The 14648-nt window shown below is 41.7% G+C and overlaps 1 protein-coding gene across 4 annotated transcripts in view; it reads left to right on the forward strand.

Moving 5' to 3' along the window:
- The first annotated feature begins 7888 nt into the window (after nucleotides 1-7888).
- Nucleotides 7889-14648, forward strand: part of Aftph (aftiphilin) — a 64049-nt gene continuing 57289 nt past the window's right edge. For 2 of the 4 annotated variants that reach the window (XM_048352613.1, XM_048352617.1), the window contains exon 1: nucleotides 7890-8118. The gene's annotated coding sequence lies outside the window, so the exon portion shown is untranslated. Of the gene's footprint in view, nucleotides 8119-8696; nucleotides 8776-14648 lie in introns of all 4 variants that reach the window. The other 2 variants (XM_048352614.1, XM_048352616.1) reach the window with 2 other exon arrangements.

Consider the following 14648-nt stretch of genomic DNA (forward strand, 5'->3'; position numbering starts at 1 on the left):
AAGCCATAGGCTAGCACATACTTGTGAAGAGAGATAAGCTCTATCCTAAATACAGTGAGTTAAAAAAAAGTTTTAAGCCATTTGAGTTCCTCACAGAGGCATCTGCAGCTCTTTTTTTTTTTTTGCCAGTCCTGAACCTTGAACTCAGGGTCTGAGCACTGTCCCTGGCTTCTTTTTTCTCAAGACTAGCACTCTGCCACTTGAGCCACAGCACCACTTCTGGCCATTTTCTATATATGTGGTGCTGGGGAATCGAACCCAGGGCTTCATGTATACAAGGCAAGCATTCTTCCCACTAGGCCATATTCCCAGCCCTCTGCAGCTCTTATATTGAGAGGAAGGCTGTTTCCCACATAGATTAAAATGTTTCTTTCCAAACATAGAATAAAGAAGCAGGATGAAGGGTTTTCCAACCAGAGAGAATAGAATTTTTAAGACTTCATCTGTACTGCCACTTAAGTGGTGTACTACTCATGATAATATAAGTCTTGCTGTTCTCTTTCTAACACTGAATTAGAACTGCTCTTTGTTGGGCAGAGTTGTAGTTCCACTGTATTTGTGCACATTAGAGGGCTGAAACTAATTACAATTGATTCTGAAGTTGCAGTTCTTGTTTGTTTTCTTTTTCCTTAGAGCATTTTTCAAGATCAATGTTTACAGGATCTGCTCCGGCTGGGAAATGCATATTTGACAATGATTGCCTAGGGAATGCAATCATCAAAATACATAAATTCAGACCTCATCCGTATACTCAGGTATTTCAAGCAGACTATCCCTTTGCTTCTCTTTTCTTTTACTTACGAAGGTATCCAAAGTAGCAAAAAAAAAAAAAAAAAAAAAAAAAGGATTCAATAAATGTCACCTATATATTTATCTATCACCTAGCTTTGTAAGCATTTTGTTTTATTTTTCTTATCTTTGTATATATGGGGTTTCTTTTCTTAAACTACCACTAGGTGCTCGTGGGCCATGCCTGTAATCCTAACTACTCAGGAGGCTGAGTTCTGAGGATCACAGTTCAAAGCCAGCTTAAGCAGAAAAGTCCATGACATTCTTATCACCAATTAACCACTAGAAAGCCAGAAGTGGAGCTGTGGTTCAAGTAGTAGAGCATTAGCCTTGAACAACAACAGCAAAAGGCTCAGGGAAATCACCCAGGCGCTGAGTTCAAGCCCCAAGGCTAGCACAAAAATAAAATAAATTAATGTTGCATTTCCAAAAAGTAACTACATACCCATTGTATCTATTGTACATATCCATAGTTTTGTTGTTATAGCTAAGAAACTAACAACTCTTTATTTAATGTCAGATCATATTCAGGTTTCTTCAGTTTATAGCATATGTCTTTAGTAACTGACTTGTTCAAATGAGGATCTTATCAAGAGTCATGTACAACATTTGATTATTGTTTCTCTTAAGTCTCTTTTAATTGAGAATATTCATGGACTGAATTTTTATGATTGTTTGCTGTGGTGTTGTTTAACTTGTTCCTCCAGTATTTCCTGTAATGTGGAAGCTAGATTTAAAGCCTTATGTGGATTCCAGATAGACATATTTGGTAAGACTACTGCATACTTCTGTGACCTGTATATTTTATCTGTGATCTGGGCATCTTACTTGCATCACACCGGGAGACTTACTGTGTCAGATCATTTTTGTCTTTTAGTTTGGTGATGGCACTGGGGCAAAGTAATGTGTAGCATACCAGGGTGGATGGAGCTAAATAATAAAAGATAGAGTCACAAAGTACAAAGGGTGTGGAGGGACATGACAGCCAGCTTGTATGGCTGCTGCCAGCTTCTAGTCCACAGGTTTAGACTGAATTCTTTACCTTAGAGGAGAAAGTTGATGGTATTAGTGAAAGGCTAAAAAATACCTTTCAGTTGAACACTGGTGGCTCATGCCTGTAATCCTAGCTAGTCAAGAGGCTGAGATCTGATGATCATGGTTCCAAGCCAGCCCTTGCAGGAAAGTCTGTGAGACTTATCTCCAACTAACTACAAAAAGAAAGAAAGAAACAAAGGAAGGGAGGGAGGGAGGGAGGGAGGGAGGGAGGGAGGGAGGAAGGAAGGAAGGAAGGAAGGAAGGAAGGAAGGAAGGAAGGAAGGAAGGAAGGAAGGAAGGAAGGATGAAAAAGCCAGAAATGAAGCTTTGCTCAAGTGATAGAGTGCTACCTTGAGAAAAAAAAAATCTCAGCACCCAGGTCCTAAGTTCAAGTCCCAGGACCAACACACACACACACACACACACACACACACACACACACACACACACACACACACGTGCCTTTTACTGACTTGATTCCAGCTAGGGTTTAAGGATAAGATCTCTGTATTCCAGACAGGAGGAACTCCTACCATACCCTTTCTTTGCACAGATCTCTCATGTCTGAGCCTTGGCAAGGTCTAGCCTGCATTTGTGGTTTGTTTTTTATTTTGTTTTCTGAGACAAGGTCTTGCAATGTACCTCAGGCTTACTTCAAATTTGAGATCTTCCTGCATCAGTCTCCTGAGTGCTGGGATCGCAACTATGCGTTGCCAACCCAGATGGGGCCTGATTTTCTGGGAGGAAAAGAAGCACAACAATATGTATTTAATGTACCTACAGGGCTATGACAGTTGAGGATCTGGTACATAATAGGTGCCTGAGGCCAGCACACTGAAAATACTCTCTGTCAGCTCTAACACTCCAGTTGAGGCACAGATGGCAGCAGAGAGTTACACACTGACAAAGTCTGGAAAGGCAGTGTGGTAGTGTGGCTCCCAGAGTAATCTTAGCAGACACTTGATGAGCCCAGTATTTGCAGTCTCAGTGGACAGAATTAGCAGAGGCAACATCAGCAGCTTCTGAATGAATCATCTAGAGCAAGGCTTCTCAAACTTGGCACTCCTGATACTTTCGGCAAGATAAAGTTGTTGGGGCCATCTTCTGCACTGTGGGACAGTTAGAAGCATCCCTAGCCTCTACCTGTAGGTGCTAGTTCACTGGCACCTCAATTATGACAACCAAAATACCTCTAAACATTGCTAAATGGCCCCATGTCAAGGGTGAGGGATGAGGGTGGTGTAAATATCACTCTAGTCAAGAGAGTCACTGTTTTGAAGGAGACATCAATTTGTGACAGTAGTTTTCCACTAAGAGACCAATACTAGCCTATACATTGGACTATTTTACATATACTTAGTGCATCTCATCTGTACCACAGCTCTGTGAATTAGGGACATTATCTTCAGCAATTGAAGAAAGTTCTTAGCAAGGTTCTATGCTGTTCTTTCACACTTAAATGAAATTCTCTGTTTATATGTCTAGATTCTTCTCTTTCTGGTACCAGAGAGCAGCTGCTGGAATAGCTGTATCCCAGGCCTAGGATGAGTCAAGATGGGTGTGGGTAACAGTCTTGAAGGAGTATCAGCTCTGGGAAGGAAGAGCTTGTAGGGCAGCCACATTAACCTGGTTAGAGGGGATGGGGAAGGGAGGACAGGGAAGTTCTACAGTTAGTTATCACTGAGCACTGCTATTAATAAAGATTTGGAGAAGGGATAGCCATTAGAGTAGCCTGGGCATTGAAGGAACATGGAAAATTAGTTAGAGATGTTGAAGCAAAAGTGGTGGGCTCTTGAGAAATAACAATGAGAGAATTCTCAAGTTCTTTACACAAGGTACAAGATCCTAGGTCCCAAAGAAGCCAGAGAAAATTCAAGAGTTGAAACATTAAGAACAATGCTACTCAGGATTAGCTACTAGATAGGATCTAGATTACTAGCTACTGAGATTTGAGAATCAAGGTCTGGAACAGCCTGGGAGTAGAGGCATAGTTCAAGTGTTGTAAAAATAAATAAATAAATAAAAGAATCATGCTGGGACAAACTTCATTGAAGTTTGACAATACTTCTCTGAAATGGCATTAAGTTAAAGGTCACTTTCCTCCAGTAAGGAAGGGCTGGTACTCTGAATGGGTGTTGGGAAACATGAAGCTGGGAGTAGCATCACTCTACAGTACCATTTGGATACAGTGGGGTCAACATATGCAAAATGAAACATTTCCCTGCTATTAACAGGTCTTCTCTTCTCTGAATTCCAATTGTGAGTCCTAGGCAGCTCACAGTTGAATTGTTGTCTATTTGATGAAATAACTAGTTTCAATGTGATAATCATTTCAGGCATATCAGTATTCTTTTCCTAACTAGACTGTAAACTCCTGAGTTTATGGGCAAGGCTCAAGACCTGTTCCTTTATATTAATCTCTCAGCCTAGTGCTGAGTACATAGAAGTGTCCAGTTAATTGCTAATTAAGTTTCAAGGACAAATTTCAAAAATAACCAAAGATAGGATCATAAATTGAACCACCAAGACATATCCTGTTTTACTCATTCTGAAATCTTGTTCACTTTTCTTCCTTTATTGGGGAAGGCAATACTGGTCTACTCAGGGTCTTTCACTTAAGCTCTCTACCACTTAAGTCATGCCCTAAGCCCCTTTTGTTTCCATTTTGTTTCTCAGCTAGGGTTTTGTGTGTTTTGCAGATAGCCTTCTACCTCCACTTCCCAAGTAGCTGGGATTACAGGCATGTAATACCACACCACACCCTGCACCAGCAGGTTTCTTAAACTCAGCCTCACTGAACCTGTTCTATGAGTGACCTTTAAGAGTCTAGAGATTTGAATGTCTGTGGGAATTGAGTGTTCTCTACAGAAAGGGCCAGCAAAGTTAGCACATACACACGTGAAGGTTGAGAAGCTATGTTCTAGCTCCACCTTCTCATTGATTTATAAGGAAACTGAAGTCAATCAAGCTTAAGTAATTCATACAGAACCATGGTGAAAATACAGCTTGCTCACAGACCCAGGTCTGTTATATTATTCCCTTTCCAGAATATCAGATATCTGGAATTTGGCACTTGCTTGATTTCTTATGTAATACAATGTGAAATAAGTTCTTTTGCATTTTATTGCAGTAGTTTTTCCCCCCTTTTAATCACTACTCATTGCTGCAGAAGAGATGGTAAAATTAACACACTCCTGACTTTACTGATGGCATTGAATATTGGTGCAGTTTTTAGGAAAATAATATGACATGATAAAATATCTTTAAAACCTTCTTAGCATCATCAGTAAATGATTAGGGTTTTTTGTGGGGGTGGGGGGCAGTATTAGGGTTTGAACTCAGGGCAGAAGGCATTCTACCAGTTGAGCCACACCTCTAACCATTTTTGTTCTATTTTTGTGAGAGGGTCTTACTTTTTCCTCAAGTCAGCCTGGACCACAATCTGCCTATTTATACTTCCTGCAGTAGCTGGAATTTAGGGTGTACACAAACACTTTTAGATGGGCTCTCATACGTTTGTGCCCAGGTGGCTTGGAACCATTATCTTCCTGATTCCCACCTCCCAAGCAGCCTAGTTATCTGGTATAAACCACCCACATCAAGCTCAGTAATTGGCAGAGCCAAATATAAAAAATATTCATCAAAGTATTATTTGTAAAAATGGGACATATTCATTAATAGGATAATAGATAAATCATGTTGTCTATTCCACTATGATGTAGACAACTAAAATTAAGCTTTTATAAGATGTTATATGATAGAAGGAAACAATATAATAGGTGAAAATCAGGGATACAGAATCTACTTATAAATTACAATTTTATTTTAAAAAATCTATGCAGGAGAAAATATAGAAACACAACAAATAATAATTAGTAATTTTATTATTTTTGTTGATGCCAAATGTGAGGTAAAACAGTTATAGTAATACTATTTAAAAGTTAAAACAACACTATTGACTTCAAATGCAATAGGTTTTAATGAGAACGCAACCATTCAGACTTTTTTTTTTTTTTGGCCAGTCCTGGGCCTTGGACTCAGGGACTGAGCACTGTCCCTGGCTTCTTCCCGCTCAAGGCTAGCACTCTACCACTTGAGCCACAGCGCCGCTTCTGGCCGTTTTCTGTATATGTGGTGCTGGGGAATCGAACCTAGGGCCTCGTGTATCCGAGGCAGGCACTCTTGCCACTAGGCTATATCCCCAGCCCCCCATTCAGACTTTTTGTCACACAATTTTGTAGGCATTAGAATGTTGTTTTCAGAATTACATGTAAGAGTATTAAATTACTGGTTGATTGTATTCAGTATTCACAAGTCAGTTAGACAAATAACTACTCATTTTCCAGATTCTTAAATGATTCTGAAGTAAACAGAATTGACAAATAATTCACAAAAATAATCATTTTGTAATTATGCATTATCTATGAAGTCAAGAAGACTCCCCCCTCCTTTGTGAGGTTATGCTATTTCACTTCACTATTTCACATTTATTAAAATATTTAAAGTCCATTTATTTAAACATTTTCTTAGTGTAGTCTGCTTTAGGATCTTGTCGTATGTTCTTATTTCGATATTTCTCTTTAGTAGAGTTGTTAAACGAAAACAAGCATCTGTTTATCCAAAATCAATTCATTTCCAGTTCCTACACACACATATATTTTTTTTCTTCCCGGCCAACAAACATTTATAGTGACATATACATTTTTTTTCAAACCGGCAGGGGGCGAAATACAATAGGAATAAAATTGACAATCCCTTATAGATTTTTTTTCCTCACTTTCGTGACCGAGCAATGACAAAACTGCACACACTCGCGCGCGTACACACACACACACACACAGCATCACCACAAAGCAATTGGTACCCCAATTTAAAGTGATACCGTCTCCATATACCTTGCACCGACCGAGCTGTAAAAAGACAAACGCAGGTCTGTGTCAGGGTTCCAAGTTAATTTGTGCAGGAGCTTGCCGGTGAGGCGGGCGACCCCGTGATGAACTGCTATTGTCCTTATCTTTCCCCTGATATATGGAATTCCTCCTCTCAAGGGGATGGGCACTGGTCTAGGATGAAGAGTGGTTTTCTGGGTGCGTGTGTTTGCCTAGCGGAGCCCGGCTGTTTGGGAACTACGATAAATAATTGATATTATTGATGCAGAGGCTGGGCCAGCCAGTGCCGCGCGCGGAGCCGAGTCTCGCCCGTCATCTCCGGCGGAACAACCCGGGAGGCTTTTCTACCTTGTGTGTGTTGGGGGGCCGAGGGGTAACTGACAGATTCTCACAACAGAGGAGGGGAAAGGTGGTGGGAACGCACAGATCGCCCGCTCGGGCAGGACCGATGCCGGAAAAGCAGCGGACCCGCGCCGGGAGATGTGTGTGCGGGATGATTTCCAGCCCCGGGAAAGAAAGACCACCGCCGCCGATCCTTAGCCAAATTCGGCTTCTTCTGCCAAAGGCTCTTTGCTTCCTCTTCTTGAGCTGGGTCTCGCAGTCACTTCTTTGTTGTTTGTGGACGTTCAGATTCCTCTAGTGTTGGTTTACATGGGGGGGAAGAAATAAAAAGGACTCTTGAATGAAAAAAAAAAAGTCCCTTTCCCGGGCAAAAAGATGAAGGCTGCCCTGCAGGGTTTTCTGTTATTTGGTTGGTTTTGGTGGAGACCTGCTTCTGTTTCCAAGCCTCTGACGTTTTATTGGGGAGACTTAACTCGGTACCAGGCTGAACCCTAACGGCTAACCGCGCTGGAGAGCGTCAGTTCCGAGCAGCCAGCAGCGACTCGGCGGGCGGCGGGCGGCCGTCAATCTCGCACACTTCAGAGACTCACGAGGAAAGGGCAGTTTGCCCACACCCAAAATGGCGGCCGGCGTTCGGCGCTACGGCGCCTGCGCAGGGGTAAGCGTTCGGTGACACTAATTCCCCTAGTGTCCTCCTCCCCTCCCCAACCCTCCGCACTCACCAGAGCCCGACCTAGCCACCTGCGCCCGGAAGTGACGTATCGGCGGCAGCGGTTCCCCCGCTGCATGATGGGAGAGTGTGTGGAGTGGGCGGGGGGTCTCCGCGGAGGAGGAGGCGGAGGAGGCGGCGGCGGAAGAGGGCGGAGGGTAGTGGGATGGGGGTCCCGCGACAGCGCTGAAACTCCGGGTGGGCGTCCATGGCGCTGCTGCGCTGACAGGGCTGAGGACAGCCTGCCTTCCGCTCTCGCCAGCTCTACGTCCGAGTAGCCGGTCCTTCCCCGGGGAGTCAGTTCCTCCCCGGGCCCCAGAGCCATGCCCATCGCGGCCGCCCCGGACGAGCCAGGTAAGCGCGGCCGCTCCGCTCCCCCAGCCGCGCGGGGTAAGAGGGTGCGGGGACCCGGCCCGGCCCACCAGCCGGCTCCTCGCCCTGGCCTGAAGCACCTGCCCGCCGCGGAACCGGGGATGCGGGACCGAGCCGGCTCTGCGGGCCTGCGGGCTTCGGGCTCTGCTCTCTTACGCGGCGGGTGAGGGGACGCCGCTGGCGGCGCCTGAAAGCGCACGGCGCGGTCCGGGCTGGCCATCCCGGACTCCGGTCGGGGGAGTTGGAGCCGATCCCTGTCCTGCTGCCGCGGACTCGCCCTGGCCTTCCGCCGCCACCTGCCCGCAGCTTCCCGGGAGCGGTGGAGAAGTTTGGGGCTTTGCACGGGCTTCCTCTTTCTCCCTCCCCCTCCCTCGTGACAGGTGTAAACACTGCCCGCGGCGCCGAGGCCCCAGGCCGGCCGCCACCGGAGGGTGCCGAACCCCGCGGGTTTGGAATTCACCAGCCGGCAGCGGATACGGCCCCAGACTGACATCCTTTTTTTTTTTTTTTTTTTTTTGAGGGGGGGTGACTTTTTCTGATCTCTGCTTGCACTCCTTCAGAAATCATCTGCGTCCGAAAGTTGAGCCATTATTCTTTAAGCGTCCGGCTTGGCAGGTGCTGCGCCTTTTCTTGCACTGGGTGAGTGTTGGTGGGTTCTTTCTCCATTTGGAGAATAGTTGTTTCCTTGTTGGTATATTCAAGTCATAGCTTGGTTTCCCGTTGAGTCCTCTTTAGGGGTTGTAAATATTTTACTGGAGGAAGGGGGAAGGGATAGAAGCCATAGTTCCGTTTCGAAGTTCTCTCTTGAGAAGTAAAATTTTTACACAAAACTTTTCCACGGGCAACTTCTCTTAATCCGGGTTTTTTGTTGTTGAGTTTTTTTTTTAAACCCTCCTTGGGGAGAGGTTCGCAGTTTGATGTTAGGTTTAATTGTTGCTTTCAATTTAGCTGGGTAAATACTTGGAAAACTCTAGGAGAAACAAATATTTTATCTCCACGGCGTTGATGTACTTAGCACAGTTTACTTACCGTCCTATTTGTTTCACCAGGCTTGAATGTTGTCATTTGTAATAGACATTTTTAACACTTTGCAGAAGTATACATGCTTAAACAATATATCTGTGGTGATCTTCTAAGTTTTGTCCATGGAGATCTTTCACATGAAGTCAAAGATCCTGCATAAAAATTTCTAGACCAGTAAATGATACCTATCAGTTACTCATTAGATCTAGCTATTTCTGTGTATCAAATTAGATCAATTGGTCTTCAAGCATATATATATGTGTGTGTGTATACATATATGTGTGTGTGATTAAAAAGCTCTTTAAAAAATTCACTGCATCCCAGATAATATGTGGGACACTTAAGTTTTGATGTTTTCTGATCTCTTGACCTAGAGTCTATGACAATATTCCTATGTCAAAACAAAGTAATGTGTTCATAATTGCATTGACAAATTCTGCAGAATCCAGTTTTTATGAAAATCATGTCAGTTAAGTGGATCCTTCTATAAAACACCATTTTAAATTTTAATTTGTTCTGCTTAGTTTAAAAAAATCAGACAAGAAAAGTAGAGTCTCTACCTAGCATCTCACCTAGGAAATTGTGCTTGTCTCCCAGCCCTCCTCTCAGATCACATAAAAGAAGGCTTCAAAGTATTTAGATATTTTTAAATTATCATGAATTACTTAGGCCAAAATTAGTATTCAATTTAATGTTACCTAGTTTGTAATAAACAAAAAAAGCTTTTTTTCTCTCTACTGTTAGTACTTTCAGTTCCTCTGTACACAGGCTAGAGAGCCTTTTCAGCCTGAACTTCATATTTTGGCTTTAAAGAAATTTTGAAAACATCTGATATTATATGGATTTTACACATACCATTTTTGTATTTATACTTTTCTTAGATATGTTTATTGATAGACACACATAATTGCAGGCCCATTCACAAATTTGTATGTTTATTGCTAACATGATATGCACTGCTTCCTGTGAACAAGAAACTTTTCCTATTTTTGTTTTTGTTTGTGCTGGAGGGGAAACCCAGGGCTCCCTCACATGTTAGGCAACTGCTGTGTCACTGAGCTACAATCCCAGTTTAGGAAGAGACTTTTTCAAATGCTTTCTATGCAGTATATTAATTCATTTAATCTTCATAGAGTATATAAGTTAATAGGTAGTGCTATCAAGTAACTTGCCTAAGGAAACAACTGGTAATTAACAGAGTAAGGATATAATAGATCATTTATATGGCTTTAGAACATGTAAAGTTTAGAATGAATCTTTAGAATAAATCAAACACATTTGGCAAAAAAAAAATGAACACAGTTGCATGGTAGGCACTTCATTATTCATTCCCCACCACCACCATGCTTTGTTATATGCTTGAAATCTATATAGTAATATTTAAAGTTTAGGTATTTAACCGCAAAACATGTTAAAGTACAACTCTGTCTTTCAGCATCATTTCAGAAGACAACAAGGAAGAAGTTAGTGTTTTGTATTTTAAAATACGAGAAGCTTCTGCCTTAAGCATACATGAATGAAATTGTTAGCATCCAGGCATGGTGTGGTGGACACTTGTTAATCCCAACATTCTGAAGGCAGAGGTAGTAGCATCTCCAGCTTGAGCTGCACCTGGGCTACATACCCTGTTTCAAGAAATAGAAGAGTGTGGTGAAGGACTCAAGCAGCTCAAGTGGAGAGTGCTTGGCTAACATGAACAAGGCTCTAAAGTTTAAAACCCATATTGAGAGAGAGAGAGAGAGAGAGAGAGAGAGAGAGAGAGAGAAGTTAGTTTGTCCAAGTTCCTCTACATTAACTTCTCTTGCCTTGGCTCCCCTCTAATTGCTACCACCATCTCAACAGCCTGTATAAAAAACTACCAAGTTTTTATTTCTGGCCATACCCTGTTGGTCTCTGGATTAGGTCAATTCTGTGGGAAAGAGAAAAGGTCAAACTATTCAGTGGAGAGGAAGAGGGGTAGTGGGGATTCTTTGCTCATTGGTTCCAGAGAAGTGAAAAGAGAAGGAAACAGATGCATATCTGTTCTTGTCAATCACTGCTTCCCTCATTGCAAATAACTAACTTAAAGGTAAGCGTTTCAAAGATAAATTGATAATAAATTAAAAGTTGTTTATGTGTTCAGAGCTTAATTTACTAGCAGTGTATAAGTGGAAAATTATGTAGTAAATTAGGATACATTTTCTATAGATTATATTTACATAAATGTAGCATGTTGCAACATATTTCAAGGAAATAACTGCTATCACCATGTAATCCTCTTCCTTTTACTCTTACAAGTGTGCATTGAACACGGCTATATGTTTGACTCTTCTAGGTGGTAGCTGAAATGAACAAACAAAATTAATATCTATCTTCTTAGATCTTTTAAAATAATAGCATAAAGATTGCAGGTGGTGGTGGCGGATCATCCCTGTAACCATAGCTACTTGAGGTTGAGATCCAAAGGATCAAAACTAGCCCAGGCAGAAAAGTCTTTGAGACTCCATCTCCAAAATAACTAGCAAAGAGCAGAGCTGGAGAAATGGGTCAAGTGGTAGAATGCCAGCTAGATACCTGAGTTCAAGCTGATAGAGAAGAAAAAAATGGTAGATGATGTTAATATGAAGAAAAAAGAATAAGTTTGTACAATAAGGGAATATTCCTTTTCTACTTTGAGTTAGGGATAGTCGGGTTGGAGAGAATTGGTGGAACTTGTTGTTTGTTTGATGAAGGATGGAGTTAGAGAAGACTTAAAACCTGAATGAAACAGAACAAATGAAAGAGTGTTACAGGCAGATTAAATAGCCAAAGAACTGTGGCAGGGATATCTTATGTATTTAGAGTGAGCAAACAGAATAGAAGTAGGAGATAAAATCAGTATTAGAGGGTGAGTTCAAAGTGTTGGAGATTCCTAATAAAAATTTTGGTGACTTAAATTAACCCTGTGCCATGGGAAATAACTGCAGGTTTTTGAGTAAAGGTGTGTGATAGTCTGTTTCCAAAAGATCTGTCAGGGGGCTGGTGATATGGCCTAGTGGCAAGAGCACTTGCCTCTTATACTTGAAGCCCTGGGTTCGATTCCCCAGCACCACATATACAGAAAATGGCCAGAAGTGGTGCTGTGACTCAAGTGGCAGAGTGCTAGCCTTGAGCAAAGAGAAGCCAGGGACAGTGCTCAAGCCCTGAGTCCAAGGCCCAGGACTGGCAAAAAACAAAACAAACCAAAAGATCTGTCAGAACCACTTAGGAAAGAGAGAATAGGAGGATTGTGGTTTGAGACCAGCCTAAAAATTTAGGAAACATTATTTCCTGTGGAATTGTGAGTAAGATCACCGTCCTGACTGAGCCCCAAAATACCAGACCCTGTCCTGAAAAATAACTAAAGCAGAAAGGCTGGGAGTGTGGCTGAAATGGTTAAGTACCTGCCAAGTAAGCATGAGGCCCTGAGTTCAAAGCCCAGTACTCCTCTCCCCCGACTATGTCTGTATGTCAGGGCTGAGTATCTAGCTCAGTGGTAGAGTATACTTACCATGTGCATGCCCCTAGGCTTAATCCCCAGCATCTCCCCAAATAAAAGGATCTATATGGCTGATATTTAGGAAAGTAGAGCCTGAATACAAGAAGGGAAGCAAAAAGATTTGGTTTAAAGGTGGTTACTGTGTTACCAGTTCCAAGATTCTAGTGGCTAGAACCAAGGCCATAGCAATAGAGGTAATAAGAGGTGGTAGAACAGTTTCTTGATTGAAGCATCTGTCTCCCCATTGCTAAATTCAGGACATTTACAGAAGCACTCTTCTGAAAATTGAAGGCCCGCATAACTGTTATTCCAGCCTACAACCTATTCCCTTTATCTGCCCTACCTGGGGATGGGAACAGGACCGAGGTAAGGTTAGAACTCATGGCCTCTTGCTAGGACACATTGCATTCCTCCCTTCCCCCCTTATTCCCTCTCATCTCCTGCCCAGCAGTGAGCAAGCAGTGTAGCACCATCATGATTTTCTGTTGAAATTGGTTTCTCTTTACTTTTTGCCTGGTCTGGCCTCCAGCTGTGATGCTCTTCGTCTTCATCTCCTAATTAGATGGGATTACAGTCTTGACCCAGGGTGCTCAGCCCTGTCCTACATTCTAACCAAACTCTGTTACATGTCTTACTGTGCTTTTATAGAGGCTTCATGCTTGATCTGTAGTGCTTACTTTTTCCCCTACTAATTAAATTTTTCTCACTTCAAATTCATTCTCCTTCATGAAACTTCTCTTTTTCACCATTTTTCCCTTTCCAATCAAGTGTGATTGATCTTTTCCTTAGAATCCTGATGGTTACATTTTAATTCGTATGATATTTATATTCGGTCGTGTAGTATGTTTAGTGTTCTATTGAATTAGTTCCCTTAAGTAATTCTAAATTTTATTAAGGTTATGACTCCTTTTACTCAGTTTTGTGTATAGTAGTTGCTGAGTGAATAGTGATATGTATGTGTATATATGTATATGTGTGTGTACACACACATACACATACATATAGTTTTATAAAATAGTCTTTCACAGAAAACAAAAGCATTGTGGAAAGTAAAAATGGAAAAGTCATTTTAAAAATAGAACTCTTATATAATAGTAAATATTTTCCATACATCTTTAATATATTTGTATGTGTATACTTTATGCCAAAATGAAATTTTGTATCTACTGTTTTGTAGATTCACTTGTTTGTTTAGTCATCTAAATTAATGTTTAAGACTGTATTCAAATTTAGAAATATGCTCATATTATCTACTCCATACTATATTTTTCTGGTTACTAAAATTATGAAAGATTACATTCTGGAAAATTTTGAAAACTGTGGTATGGCTTATGATAGCAAGGACTTATCTGTTTTAATCTCTGGCACAAAGTAGAACTCCATAATAAAAGTGGAAAGGTGCACTGATAACTTAAATTTGTAATCCTAGCTACTCAGGAGACTGAGACCCAGAGAATGAAGGTTTGAAAACAGGTCTGTAATGGCTCAGTGGTAGAGTGAGTGCTTAGCAGGTGTAAGGCATTGACCTTAAACACAAAATAAGAGCTCGGGGACTTAGTTCAAACCCCAGTACAGGCACCAAAAAAGAAAAAGAAAAAAGTAACTGATTCTGTTAGGTGCTGATGGCTCCCTGTTCTAGCTATTCAGGAGGCTGAGATCTTAGGATCTGTTTGAAGGTAGCCTGGGCAGGAAAGTCTGTGAGACTTTTATCTGTAATTAATCACCACAGAGCTGGAAGTGGAGCTGTGGCCCAAGTGGTAGAGTGCTAGCCTTGAACACAGAAGTTCAGGCCCTGAGTTTAAGCCCAGGACAGCACAAAACAATAATAACAACAAAACAGTAACTGATTCTGTTAGCATGCTACTTAAGTACAAGAAATACAGAGTTATCTTCTGTAACTAGTCTAATACAGTATCCATTGACCACATATGGTATATGAAATGAAGCTAGTCCACATAAAAGTGCATAGCACATTAAAAAATCTAATGTGAAC

The sequence above is a fragment of the Perognathus longimembris genome, chromosome 8, assembly GCF_023159225.1.
Source record: "Perognathus longimembris pacificus isolate PPM17 chromosome 8, ASM2315922v1, whole genome shotgun sequence".
NCBI classification, from domain to species: Eukaryota; Metazoa; Chordata; class Mammalia; order Rodentia; family Heteromyidae; genus Perognathus; species Perognathus longimembris.